Here is a 13,918-nt window from a genome sequence, read left to right as displayed (position 1 = left end):
TACTTCTTCTTAAAAGAATTTTACGTCTCCATGAAATTATAAAAAATATTCTACATTCTCTGGGGTACCATGAGCATCTGTAACTGGTTCAGCGTATAGATATACAGGATCATGCGATATGGATTTCTAACAGCTAGCCTCTATTCTGAAAAATTCTCCTTCTTTTCTTTAAGGTTACAGATGATTTTTCTCCCTGGAAATTATGAAGTACCCACAATTATAATAAGAGAACATACTAATGTGTCTGTATGTCTGGATCTGTCTTTATACTTTTTGTCATATGTCTTTATATGAGAAGACACTCAACTTCCACCACACCCATTTCTTTGTTCAGTACAAGAATTTTGGTTCAGTTACCAAGCATCTTCCATGTTGACACATAGAAGCAATGGCTGCATTTTTCAGAGCCCCGGCCTCTGTGTCATTCTATACTTAGAGCCCTTTAAACAGATTTTATTTTTCACTTATTATTCTGTATATTTTCTGAGCTAAATCACATATAATCTTTTAAATTCTTGGTGATCACAGGAATGAGCATCAAGATGAAAACTAAAAATGAATAACCTTTCAAAACATGTTCATTTAATGTCACATATCCATGTTCCATTTTAGAATGTGTGAATAAATTAAGGCAATGTTAATTTTCTTTCAAACTATGTTTGGTAGAATAGTTCTAATTTACTAAAATGACATACCTTAACTCTTAAAGTGCTCAAATAAATTTTATCCTTTCCCATGGCTCTCTATTATGCTCTCATCCCTTTTCATCTTTCTCAAAACCATCATCTAAATAATGCCGGGAGTCTATTAGATGTCAGTATGTGAAACCTAATAAAGAAAAGGATACCCTTGGGTGATTAAACCTCACCAATATGAGCACAAAGCCTTCTGGCTTGGAGAGGTTGTTGAGTTCCAGACTGTGAACAGCAGCAGCAACAACAGCAAAAGGCCACGTGCTCTATCTGACAAACTCAGGGGAGGCCTGCATGGCAACCTTACAGACTCAGAGACCAAAAGCAACCTCATAAGATGGTCTCAGATTATAATTTCTTAACTAAAAGTGAGTCACGGTAGGTAGTCTTGTCCTAGGCAAGTATCTTCCTTGATAAAGGTCAATGGTTACCTTAAGTGAGCTTGTACTGTCTTTATGTCTCCTCCTTTGATTATAACATATAAATTAAACTGCAAAACAGAGTCCTCAGACACTTTAAAACTAACAAATTATTTTGCTCCACTATGTCAAGCATGACCAAATATCAAGCTTTCTTCAAAGTATCACATTCCATAAATGTAGGCAATTTTAAGACTTCAATTTCCCCAAGAGTTATTCAATATATAATAATTAAAGACAAAGCAATAACAAATGATAAGTAAACAAAAAGATTACTAGTTAGCCTATGCCTAACCTTATGTCCTCATAAATATTCTAACAATCTTGTAATTGTAAGTAAATTTACTTACTTATGACCTGTCATAATTATCAGGTCTTTTGGTGCCAGAAATTATGTTGTTCGTGTCATGTTTTTCAGATTAAATTATGCCTTCTATTAGTATTAAGTCCTTTGTATGTCCTTACAGTAAGCCAACAAGAAGAGACTTGTCTGTACAGATACCTTGTTTATCAGTGTGCTACTTGATAAATTATAAAACTTAATAAGGAACCACAGATATATACCAGGGGCAGCCCCAAAGTGGAATTATCTTCTGGAGAGCAGACCCCTTGTAGTACAGGCTCCCCCTGCTAGGTGAGTGTTCTAGGAACCTGTCTGTATCAGCGTACCAGCTGGTGTTTTGGCTAGAGGCTACATTCAGCTTCTGTGTTTTTTTTCTGAGGACTCTTTCGACAAGTAAGTGTTAGCTATATGATCTAGACATGCTAAAACAGTTGAAGAGTGAAAAAGTATACGTGTTGCATTAGTTTAGATTTTGGAGACATTTGAAAAGGAAATTTTTGTTATTACATGAATCTAAATGCTGGCACATCAATATTTACATATGGAGTAATTGTTTTTTTGTTTTGTTTTTTAGATTTCCTATCATTCTGTTATTTAATTGCATACCATGTTTTGTATAAGAAGAAAAGCATATTTCTGGAATACCACCCTGAAACTTGACTTTCAAAGTAAAGTAAACAGGAAATCCTTAAAACTCAGCATCATACCTTCTCATATGATTCACAGGTCAAACTAAATTAAGGGTCCAGTCAGAGAGGTCAGGAAATAGTAATCTACTACCACTACATAGTAGTCACTTACTACAGCATCTAACCTGAATGAAAGGTAGAGCAAGTGACCAAGAAATAGTCAACCTTTCAGATGCACAGTTCAAAATACTGGTGATCAGGATGCTCACAGAATTGGTTGATTTTAGCCACAAATTAGAGGAACATATGAAGGCTAAACTAATTGAAATGAAGGGAGATGCACAGGAAACCAATAGTGATGGAAAGGAAACTGGGACTCAAATCAATGGAATGGACCAGAAGGAAGAACAAAACATCCCACCAGAAAGGAATGAAGAAATGAGAATTCAAAAAAATGAGGAGAGGCTTAGGAACCTCCAGGACATCTTTAAACGTTCCAACATCCGAATTATAGGGGTACCAGAAGGGGGAAAGAAACAGCCACGAGTGGAAAACTTATTTGAACAAATAATAAAGGAGAACTTCCCCAGTCTGGCAAAGGAAATAGACTTCCAGGAAATCCAGGAAGCTCAGAGAGTCCCAAAGAAGTTGGACCCAAGAAGGAACACACCAAGGCACATCATAATTACATTAGCCAAGATTAAAATGAAGGAGAGAATCCTAGAAGCAGCAAGAGATAAGGGGACAGTCACCTACAAAGGAGTTCCCATCAGACTGTCAGCGGATTTCTCAAAAGAGACCTTACAGGCAAGAAGGGGCTGGAAAGAAGTATTCCAAGTCATGAAATCCAAAGACCTACATCCAAGATTGCTCTATCCAGCAAAGCTTTCATTTAGAATGGAAGGGCAGATAAAGTGCTTCTCAGATAAGATCAAATTCAAGGAGTTCATCATCACCAAGCCCTTATTATATGAAATGTTAAAGGGACTTATCTAAGAAAAAGAAGATGAAAAATACAAACTGAAAGGACAGCAAACTCACAGTTATTAACAACCACACCTAAAACAAAAGCAAACTAAGAGGACAACTAGATCAGGAGTGGAAACATAGAAATGAAGATCACATGGAGGGCTAGCAACAGGGGAGTGGGAGGAGGAGAGTGGGGGAAAAGGTACAGAGAAAAGTTAGCATAGATGGTAGGTAGGAAATAGACAGGGGGAGGGCAAGAATAGTATGGGAAATGTAGAAGCTAAAGAACTTGTGACACATGGACATGAACTAAAGGGGGGAAATGGTGGGGGAGGAGGTGTGCAGGGTGGAGGGGAATGGGGGGGGGGAATAGAACAACTGTAATGGCATAATCAGTAGAATATATTAAAAAAAAAGAAAGGTAGAGCCAAAAAATAAGTTTAAAGGAGAGATTGGCAACCAGAGAAGAATGTAAACCAAGAAATCAGTTTTGGAGAAAATAGTTGAAATAAAGGAGTCAGAGGCTGAATGAAAATATGCACGATTGATAGGGGTCTAAGTCCACCAAGTACTTCCACCAGATCAGAAAGTGAGTACAAAGCATAAAGCATTTTCAGATAATGGTGTGATTACAGAAGTTCTCAGAATGGTACCAGATTCACTCTATTGTATCTCACAGTTTATAGCTGCTTTGTTGAATAGAGTAACCATTAGATACACATGGCCATTGAGCATTTAATCTCTAAGCGATATGGATTGAGATATACGTTAGGGGTAAAATACATACTATTTTTTGAAGACTTAATACTAAAATAATGCATAATTTGTCACTAATAATAGTATATTACTAATGTGTTTGAAAGATAATACTATTCTAAGTATGTGTTAATTTTTCCTTATAAGTATTTTATTCCATACTTCATTTCTCACATTTTTTATTTAATACATTCATGGAATTCACTTTAGCCTAACCAAGATCATTTATCTGATTACCCAAGGGTCTATAGATATTCTGGTATGAGGAAGAAGCATGCATTTTATTGTTTATTAAATTCCCATCACTATTTCAAATCAAGAAACTAATTATAGCATTTCTCCTTCATTCATAATATACTTCACTATACAATACAGTGTTAGGATGATGTGTTGTAGAATTGTGCACCTGGACCCTGTATAACTTTGCTAACCAGTGTCACTCCAATAAATTCAGTAAAAAAAAAAGGAATTAAAAAATGCATTTGAATAGATACATGTTTAATCTCTAATATACTACAGAAAATTTTCAATTACATATGTAGCTGATATATTTCTATTTGACAGTGTTAAAGAGAGACTCATCCTTTCAAAGTAAATTTTCCTTAAATAGTTTATTTGCTTTCAGATGTACTTAAAAGTATTAATAGCAACATAAAAATATATATTTTATAATGCTGGCCCCATTCAAACAATATTTTAATAAAACTGGAAAAAAATATATATATATATATACACACATACACTTTATTTGAAATGGGCATATTTACCAAAAATTATCCTAACAATTACAAATTTAAAATTAGGCATTTTATAATTGTTCTTTGAATAAATAATATTAATTATATATTAATTATTGTTAATTACTAAAATAAAAAATTAACTGAAAATATTTTTATTGGATTTTTGTTCTAGATGATGGGAAGTTTCATAATGGACCATAAGAAGCCCAAGAGAGTCTAATCCAGAAGTGTAAGATATCAATAACACACAGAACAACAATTCAAATGCTGTATATAATTCAATCTAGGTAAGAACAATTGAGGCCTCGAAGAAGGCAACTCTCATTAATTTTAGTTGAATTTCACTATGATAGATATGGTTCATTTGACCTTGAAAAATATGGTTTAAAACTCATGAAAATCAACTTTAGCAAAAGCCTTTTAAGAGGCTTTTTTTAAGTTTTTACACAGCTATGGTTTATGTGCTTTTGTGTTAAGGTAAAAACATTTTGCTTCTCATGGTTTTGTGGCAAATTTACTCATTTCAGTGTTCTTTCTGTAACATGTATTCTCTCCCATCCTTGGAAACATGTAATGGGTTGATTTCTCTTACTATGATAGCCAATAGCTCATAATTTGATTCTACATCTACAGGGAGATGGCTGAGGTTTTTCATAACTGGGTATAAATATGATAGAAACATAACTAAATCAGTCAGGTAAATAAAAACCTATGTTAATAAGCAACTAATATCAAGAATATTCAATTTAAACATGAATCCTTTTTACCTTGAGCAAATTTACTACTTTAAATACATATATATATATATATATATATATATATATATATATATATATACATATACACACACATATATAGCAAAAAAGCCAATTTTTCCCTGAAGCCAAAAAAGCAAATTCAGATATAATTATCTTATGTTGAAAATGATCTTTCAGACTACTACTAAAGCCCCTATCATTACACTAATAAATTACATTCACATAAATTTCTCAAATGAAATTTAAATACAATTAAAATACAATCTATTTTTAAAATTGCTTCATATCACACTTTTTTGCAGACACAAAAATTTGAATTATGTATATCCAGTTTTTATGTTATATAGCAGTAGTGGGTAAATAGATAATCCAAGTGTGTTTTTTCATAAGCCACAGGCTTACCTGTTAAGCATCTGTGAGTTTCCACAGTGGAAGTATGAATTGGAATAAATCAGAACCCGGACCAGGACCAGGAAAGTGACTGCCCCAGGACATCTCTATTACCAGAAGCAGTGAGTAGCAGGACATGTGTATGCATAATATGGGCAGGTGCCAATGTCTAAACATCAGATGTGGTAGCCTGGTTCTCCACATTATTGTCAGTGTCTGTAAGCAAAATGATAGGCCTGTTTTGGTCTCCAGGACCTGAACCAATTGTGAAGCAAGTTCCTAGCCAATAGCAGCACAATCAGACTATGGTCCTCATGAGACTGGATGCTAAAGCAGAAACTTTTGCCATGATTTATGGAGCCCAGGATTGTGTTTGTTCTTGAATGATAAGAAGATTAAAAACTGAAGGTCAACTCAACCTATGATTTCTAAAGAGAGTATTTAACCTTCGACCTATTTATTTTTCAATCGTGAGGGAAGGCCTGGATAACAGCCTTCTGAATTCATCTGCAGAGATCCCTTGGAAAGCTCATTGGTCTAAATTTAGAAAACATGGACTGAAGCATTATTCTCATCACTTCTTGATTCTCATTTCCCTCACAGAAAAGTAAAAGATAGATACATATAAAAATATATATGTATATGTATAAAAATGTGTGTGTGTGTGTGTATATAATCTCTAGAGGTTTTATGAGGGCTATATGAAATGCAAAATTGATCTGCCTAGACAGCCAGTGTTTTAAAAATCTGCAATTTTTTCATTACTACTACTGTTACTGATGATAATATTGCTACTGGACACCAGCTAATAAACCTGTACATATAAAAATCTGATTTTCATGGGCCTTAATAAATGTTTTACTCAATCATATTTCATTATTTTAATCTTTTATTTTTATCTAATACAAACTATTTACTTTTCATGATGTTTGATTGGGGTGGGGTTTGCATGGTGAGTGACATATTCCTGGGGTCCTTAAAAGGAGAGCAAAGATACCTGCTCCACAGCGTTTTTGGTGTCCAGAGCCCACCCCTGGGAGTTAGTCTGCTTATTTATGTCTGCCTTCAGTGTTTAGGTCTATTTTTTATTAATGTGAAAATGTTATTTTTGACCAATCTGTGATGAAGCCTTGGTAAAAAGTCAAGGGATGATATGAATGAGAGCGGACTCTCAATTTATGTGACATTAGGAGAAGGACTGGGTGGGGAGATAATTTAGTGATAACATCCTATCTTCTGTGGGGACAAGTTCTAAATTTACTTTGACAAGATAATTTTTGCATATGTCAAAATTATTCTTAAAAATATTTTAGAAAATTACTATCTGAAGATGAGTATTCTGTACTATCTCTCAACAAGTCAAACACAGCCCATGTTGTTTTCCCCCAACCCAGCAACTGCAGTTGACTTTTTCTTCACATGTCAGCACACAAACTAGACAGCTTGTTCTTAGAATTTATGCTGAATTTAAAAACTAAAGTTACATTCTAGGGCATAAATGCTTTATGTAGAATAGTGAGTGGAATTATCCACACTATTTAACACATTTTTCATCTTTAATTTTCCTTTTTTTCTCTTTATGGCTAATAATGTGTAACCTTATTTGTTGTACAAGTAAGTTAAATATGTCTTTGAAGTGACTTCTCTGTGTGATAGAAAATGTTTAAAAATACTATAATCTAGACCAACAAAGAAAATCAAAGCGAAGGGTACAAAGTGGAGCCCAGGGGAATTCTGCAAGTGGAGGAGATGCAGGCTATTGTCAAATGTACTCATGTGCACGGCTAGCATGAAGAGGGAACTACACTAGACCCTTGAACAACATGATGTGAACTGTGTGGGTCCACTTACATATGGATTTCTTCAATAGTATTGTAAATGTGTTTTCAATTTCTTATGATTTTCTCTTTTTTAAATATTTAATTTATGTACTTTTAGAGAGAGGAGAAGGGAGGGATAAAGAGGAGAGAAATATCAATGTGCAAGACAAACATCTATCAATTGCTTCTTGCATGCCCTCAACCAGTGACCTGGCCTGCAACCCTGGCATGAGCTCTAATGAGGAATCAAACTGGCAACCTTTCAGTTGGCAGGATGACAGTCAACCCTCTGAACCATACCCATCAGGGTTCCTTATAATTTTCTTAATAACATTTTCCTTTTTGTAGTTTACTTTATGGTAAGAATATAGTACATAATACATGTAACATACAAAACATGTGTTAATCAATTGTTATTGCTATTGGTGAACAGTAGGCTATTAGAAGTTTCTGGAGAATCCAAAGTTATATGTAGAATTTTTTACTGCAAAGTGGGTTGGCACCCCCTAGCCCCGACATTGTTCAAGAAGATTCAACTGTATTAAGTTTATTGATTCAGTCAGAATAACAATGCAAAGTTATGTGGACAATGTGAGGGAACAGAGTGGTGTGAACTGGAGGACTTGCTAAAATTCTGTTGGATGAATTTATGAGGGATTATGTTTAGATTATGAACAATGTATCTAGGAAGAACTATGAGAAATGACAAGATAAAAATGACAGTAAAAATGTATGAAGAGAAGCATAAGTTGGTTGTTTAGTAAAATTATCATATATGGGTTTGGAAGCATAATATAAAAGAAAAATTTTATACCAGGCAATTATTAAAAATAACAAAATGTATTTTACTTGAGTTACTGCAGAAGGGGAAAGAAAGTTCAGTATAGAACTGAGCTCAACTCTGAATATAGCAAAGACAACTGGGGATTCATAGTCAAGGACCAGGGTAAGGGTGTTGACGGTTAGAAAATAACTAAGGGGATTTGATCAGATATCGAGAGTAGAGGGTTGCTTTCTAAACTGGCTTAATAGAACAAACACTTCAAAAATTTATATGGAACCATAAACAACCCCAAATAGCAGCTGCAATGTTGAGAAAGAAGAAGCAAAGTAGGAGGGATCACAATACCTGATATCAAACTGTATTACAAGGCCACTGTAATCAAAACAGCCTGGTACTGGCATACAAATAGGCACATAGACCAATGGAACAGAACAGAGAGCTCAGAAATAAACCCAACTCTCTACAGTCAATTAATATTTGACAAAGGGGGCAGTAACATAAAATGGGGTAAAGATAGTCTCTTCAACAAATGGTGTTGGGAGAACTGCAACTTACATGCAAAAAAAGACTACATGCAAAAAAATGAAACTTGAGCACCAACTTATACCATACACCAAAATAAATTCAAGGTGGATAAAAGACTTAAATATAAGCTGGGACACCATTAAAGTCCTAGAGGAGAACATTGGCAGGAAAATATCAGGTATTTCACGCAGCAACATTTTGACTGATATGTCCCCTAGAGCAAGGAATATAAAGAAAAGAATAAACAAATGGGATCTCATCAAAATAAAAAGATTCTGTGTGGCTAAAGAAAACAGCATTAAAATAAAAAGACAACCAACTGTATGGGAAAACATATTTGCCAATGATACCTCAGACAAAGGTTTAATCTCCAAAATATACAAAGAACTCACATGACTTCACTCTAAGAAGACAACTAACTCAATTAAAAAATGGGGAAAGGATTTGAACAAACACTTCTCCAAGGAGGACATACAGAGGATCCAGAGACACATGAAAAGATGCTCAATATTGCTAGCTATCAGACAGATGCAAATTAAAGTCACAATGAGATACCACTTTACACCAGTGAGAATGGCTATCATAAACAAAGCAATAAACAACAAATGTTGGAGAGGGTGTGGAGAAAAGGGGACTCTAGTCCACTGTTGGTAGGATTGCAGACTGGTACAACCATTATAAAAAACAGCATGGAACTTTCTCAGAAAACTAAAATTGGACCTGCCTTTTGACCCAGCAATTCCACTGCTGGGATTATATCCTAAGAACCCTAAAACACTAATCCCAAAGAACATATGCACCCCAATGTTCATAGCAGCACAATTTACAATAGCCAAGAGTTGGAAGCAACCTAGGTGCCCATCAGTAAGTGAATGGATCAAAAAACTATGGTACATATACACAATGGAATTCTATGCCACAGAAAGAAAGAAGGAGCTCCTACCTTTTGCAACAGCATGGATGGAACTGGAAAGCATTATGCTGAGTGAAAGAAGCCAGTTGTTGAAGGACAAATACAATATGATCTCACCTTTAACAGGAAGCTAAACAACAAAACAAACAAGCAAGCAAAATATAACCAAAGACCAAGGGGACAGTGACCAGAGGGGAGAGGGGAGGGAATTTCAGGGGAAATAGGGGAGGGATTTAGAGGAAAAAATATAAAGGATACATGGACAACAACTAAGAAGGATGGAAATGGGAGGGAGGGGGAGCATGGGAGGGTGGGATAGGATGGGAGTAATAGACAGAAAACTGTACTTGAAAAATAATTAAATAAATGTAAAAAAAGAAAAATAGAATAGAATAGAATGAAATAAACGAGGAGCTGTGCATAGAACCATGTCAACAGGCTGTCATGAACCAGAAATGTGAGTAACTTAGCTCTTGGCACCTGAGATGAAGTGGGTCATAGAAAGAAAGAGAGTGCAGGGCACTAACCTGGCCTGAGATTTATCTCTATCTATACTTCATAGTTGAAATGTGTCAGCAGTGACCAGAGGGGTGGGTAATGAGAGAAAGAAGGGGAAGGGTCAAGGAACATGTATAAAGAACCAGCGGGGAGGACTGAATATAGGAGAGGAGGGCAGGCAGAGCAGGGGAGAGCAATGAGGGGAAATGGGGATGACTGTAACTGAACAATGAAAAAAAATTAAAAGATAAATAAAATGCATATGTCACCCGAAAAAAAAGAAAATGAGCAATGAAAAATCCTTGACATTTTTTTAATAAAAGAGAGTAAATGTGTAAAAAAAAAGAATTCTTGCTAAAGGCAGGCCAAAAACTTAGAAATCAAGGGTGGGGGATTGCTGATCAACTGGTTTAGCAGGATTCTTCTTCCATAAAACTGGGCTCAGCAGGTTAAGGTCAGGCCTGGTTGAGAAGAGGGCTCAAGGAGCTTGACTGAAGTTTAATCAGGTAGAAGTCCTCATGGGGCCTGATTGCCAGTCAGTCAGGAAGCAACTTCAGCTGTGTTGTGCAACCAAAGAAAATTTTCCTTGCTTTATTCTGGTGGATTCAGAGATGGGCAAAAGTCAGCTCACAGTTGTACAATAAGCAAAGAATACAACAATAAGTAAATAGTAATATAAGAATAATATCTGTGATTCACATACTACAACTATAAACCTAATTTTGCCCACCTCTGTATTTATGTCCCTGGATATCATCCTGAAAATTAGACTTTCTTCCTCTTCATTTCTTCCTTGTTATCTGTCTTCTAGCCATCCTAATTTCAATACCTTGCATTTGTCATCCAAGGTGCTGATCTCATTAACACCCACATTTCCACATAATACTCAGGTTAAGAGCTCTATGGTCAATGAGAGCAAGCAATGTATTTTTTAAAAGAATATTATGGGCAATGATAGGCCATTGAAGATTTGGAAAAATATCAGCATGATTAATATGAATATCAATAAGTTTTGTGCTTTTCCACTAATCAAAAAAAAGTGTTTTTGTTCAATTTAAGTAAATTATTATTGCTTGGAATACAGAAATCAGAGACTGCATTCCTTAAAGCAGCCTAACGGGAATAATGCAGACATGGATAACCACAGGTCTGGATGGATACATGATTCAGAAACGCTGGCCCTCCCTTCCTCAGGACTCTGCTACTAAAAAGGTGAAAATATTGAGCTTAAAAGAACCCAGTGATTTTTCAGTATGTTCCTCCCAAAATGAAGATATTATTTGGGGGCTTGCCCTATTATAAACCTCTGTTGAAATGAATAACTCAGGAAACTCAAACACACAAAATCAAATATGAAAGTGCTCACCCTCCCAGGATCATGCCCCTGACAGGCACCCTAGAAAGACACTGATTTACATCCTGGGAAAATTTTCCAGGCCTTTATATATATGTATATATACACATGGAAAATTTTCCATGCCTATATATATATATATATATATATATATACACATTTCACATAAAGAAGAAACAAATATTTATATACTGTTCTGAAACTTGCTGTTTCCATTTAACTATCCATTTTTCTTGATTAATACATATAAATCACTTTAATTTAAAAAATTAAATATTATTTTATTGTATTGATATAGTATAATTTATATAATTTATAGTTCATAGACAAATAATTTTTCTAGTTTTGAACTTTATTTCCAATACTTCAATAAATATGCATCTACGTAGGTATCTGCACATTTGCACACATACAGTAGCAGTGAATTTCTTGTGTCAAAGTGCACATCTAAAATAATGATGAACATTGCCAAATTTCATAGAGAAATATTGTTTTACTTTAAAGCTCCTTGGGGATTTAACATTTTCTCAAATCTTTGTGAATACATACTCTTCATTCTTTTAATCTTTGAAAATATGACATAATATGTATATGACAAGGTCTGTCCAGAAAAAGTCCAGCCATTGTTAAGATAACAAGAACAGTTTGCATGACATCGATGTACCTGGAAGTCAAGAAGGGTGAACAGAAATGAGCCGGCATGAACAATGACAACTTCGCTGTACTAGTCAGGAGGTGTGGTAGACACCATTGAGTGAGCATGCGTACCATGTGGTCACCACATTCAAAATGACTGAGTGAGGAGAGTAACAAATCTGCATTGGTTTTGTGTTAAGCTTGAACATTCCTCCATGGAACATATTTGGGTGATTCAGAAGGCCACAGCTAAGGGAAACTGGTGATTGGCACTTTCATCACAACACTGTGCCGGCTCAGGACAATGTGTCGACTCAAGCATTACATCTTGTGCAGTTTTTTGGCAAAACATCAAATCACCCAGGTGACTGGAGCCCCCTACAGCCCAGATTTGGCACCATGCAACTTCTGACTTTTTCCAAAACTAAAATCACCTTTGAAAGGAAGAGATTTCAGACCATCAATGAGATTCAGGGAAATAGGATGGGGCGACTGATGGCCATTCCAACAGAGGATTTTACAGAGTGTTTTGAACAGTAGAAGAAACATTAGGAGAACTGTGAGAGGTTGCAAGTTACCTCATACTTTGAAGGGGACTAAGGTGTCATTATTCTATGGACAATGTTTCTTTTATCTCATATCTTCTTCAATAAATGTCTGTATTTTTCATATTACATGGATGGATACATTCTGGACAGACCTCATATATATTTTCATATTTATATTTAAGTATTTAATTTTATGTCTAAAAGGGAGAGCTTAGAGATAAACGACATCAATTGCTGGTTTTTCAAAGGCACAAAGTAAAATATTGTAAGATAGGTAGGAAATACATGATTAAAATCTATGTTTTCCTCAAAAGAATTTCTGTATACTACACTGTTTCCTGAATTTCATAATGACTTCTGTATGCATAGTGTATGCTATAGTATAGAAAATTGTGTATGTATGTGTGTGTGTGTGTATATATATATAAAACCCATGTTTCTATTGATTGCCTCTGTTAACACAGCCACTGGGTTTTCCTTATAGAATTATATTCCACTTGCATGGATTTGTGGTAAGTCTCCATTACATTAAAAAAAAAATTAAATTATTCAGTTGCAAAAATTGCTGACAACCTGTTTAACCTCCACCAAGTACCTTCATCTGTATGAGCATGAATTTTCTCAACTGTTAAATGAGGCTCTTGAATATATGATTCTAAAATCACTCCTGGTGGAAGAAATATTCTATGATTCAAAGTATAATTTGCCTGTTGTATATCCAATAAATCTTAGCATAATATTTTAAAATACCTGACAAATATCTAGGGCACATGTAAAAGCCTACAAACAGGGATTGATAACTCAAATTCATGCAATTCATATTCACATTCAAGGTCTCTGAGTTTTCTTAAACCTCCCCTTTGTTTTTACAAAGTATATATATAAATATTAAAATCAAAAAAACATTTCTGTAAAACAAATAATAAAAAGGTTGACCAAGTTAAAATGTTATACAACAATGAGGACGAATGAACTATGGATTGCTGCACCACATACGGGTCTGAGAACAAACACGTTAAGTGAAAACCAAATTATCATACGACTGCATAAAGTGTGGTGCTGTGCATGAACCTACAAACCTAAATAGCACAATGCAAATAATCAGACATGATAGTGGTTTTCAGTTGAAATTTTGGTACACAGA

Source organism: Sturnira hondurensis, unplaced genomic scaffold (genome assembly GCF_014824575.4).
Source record: "Sturnira hondurensis isolate 20B ecotype Veracruz unplaced genomic scaffold, ASM1482457v3 Scaffold0014302, whole genome shotgun sequence".
Taxonomy (NCBI): Eukaryota; Metazoa; Chordata; class Mammalia; order Chiroptera; family Phyllostomidae; genus Sturnira; species Sturnira hondurensis.
Note: the sequence above shows the minus strand (reverse complement) of the source record.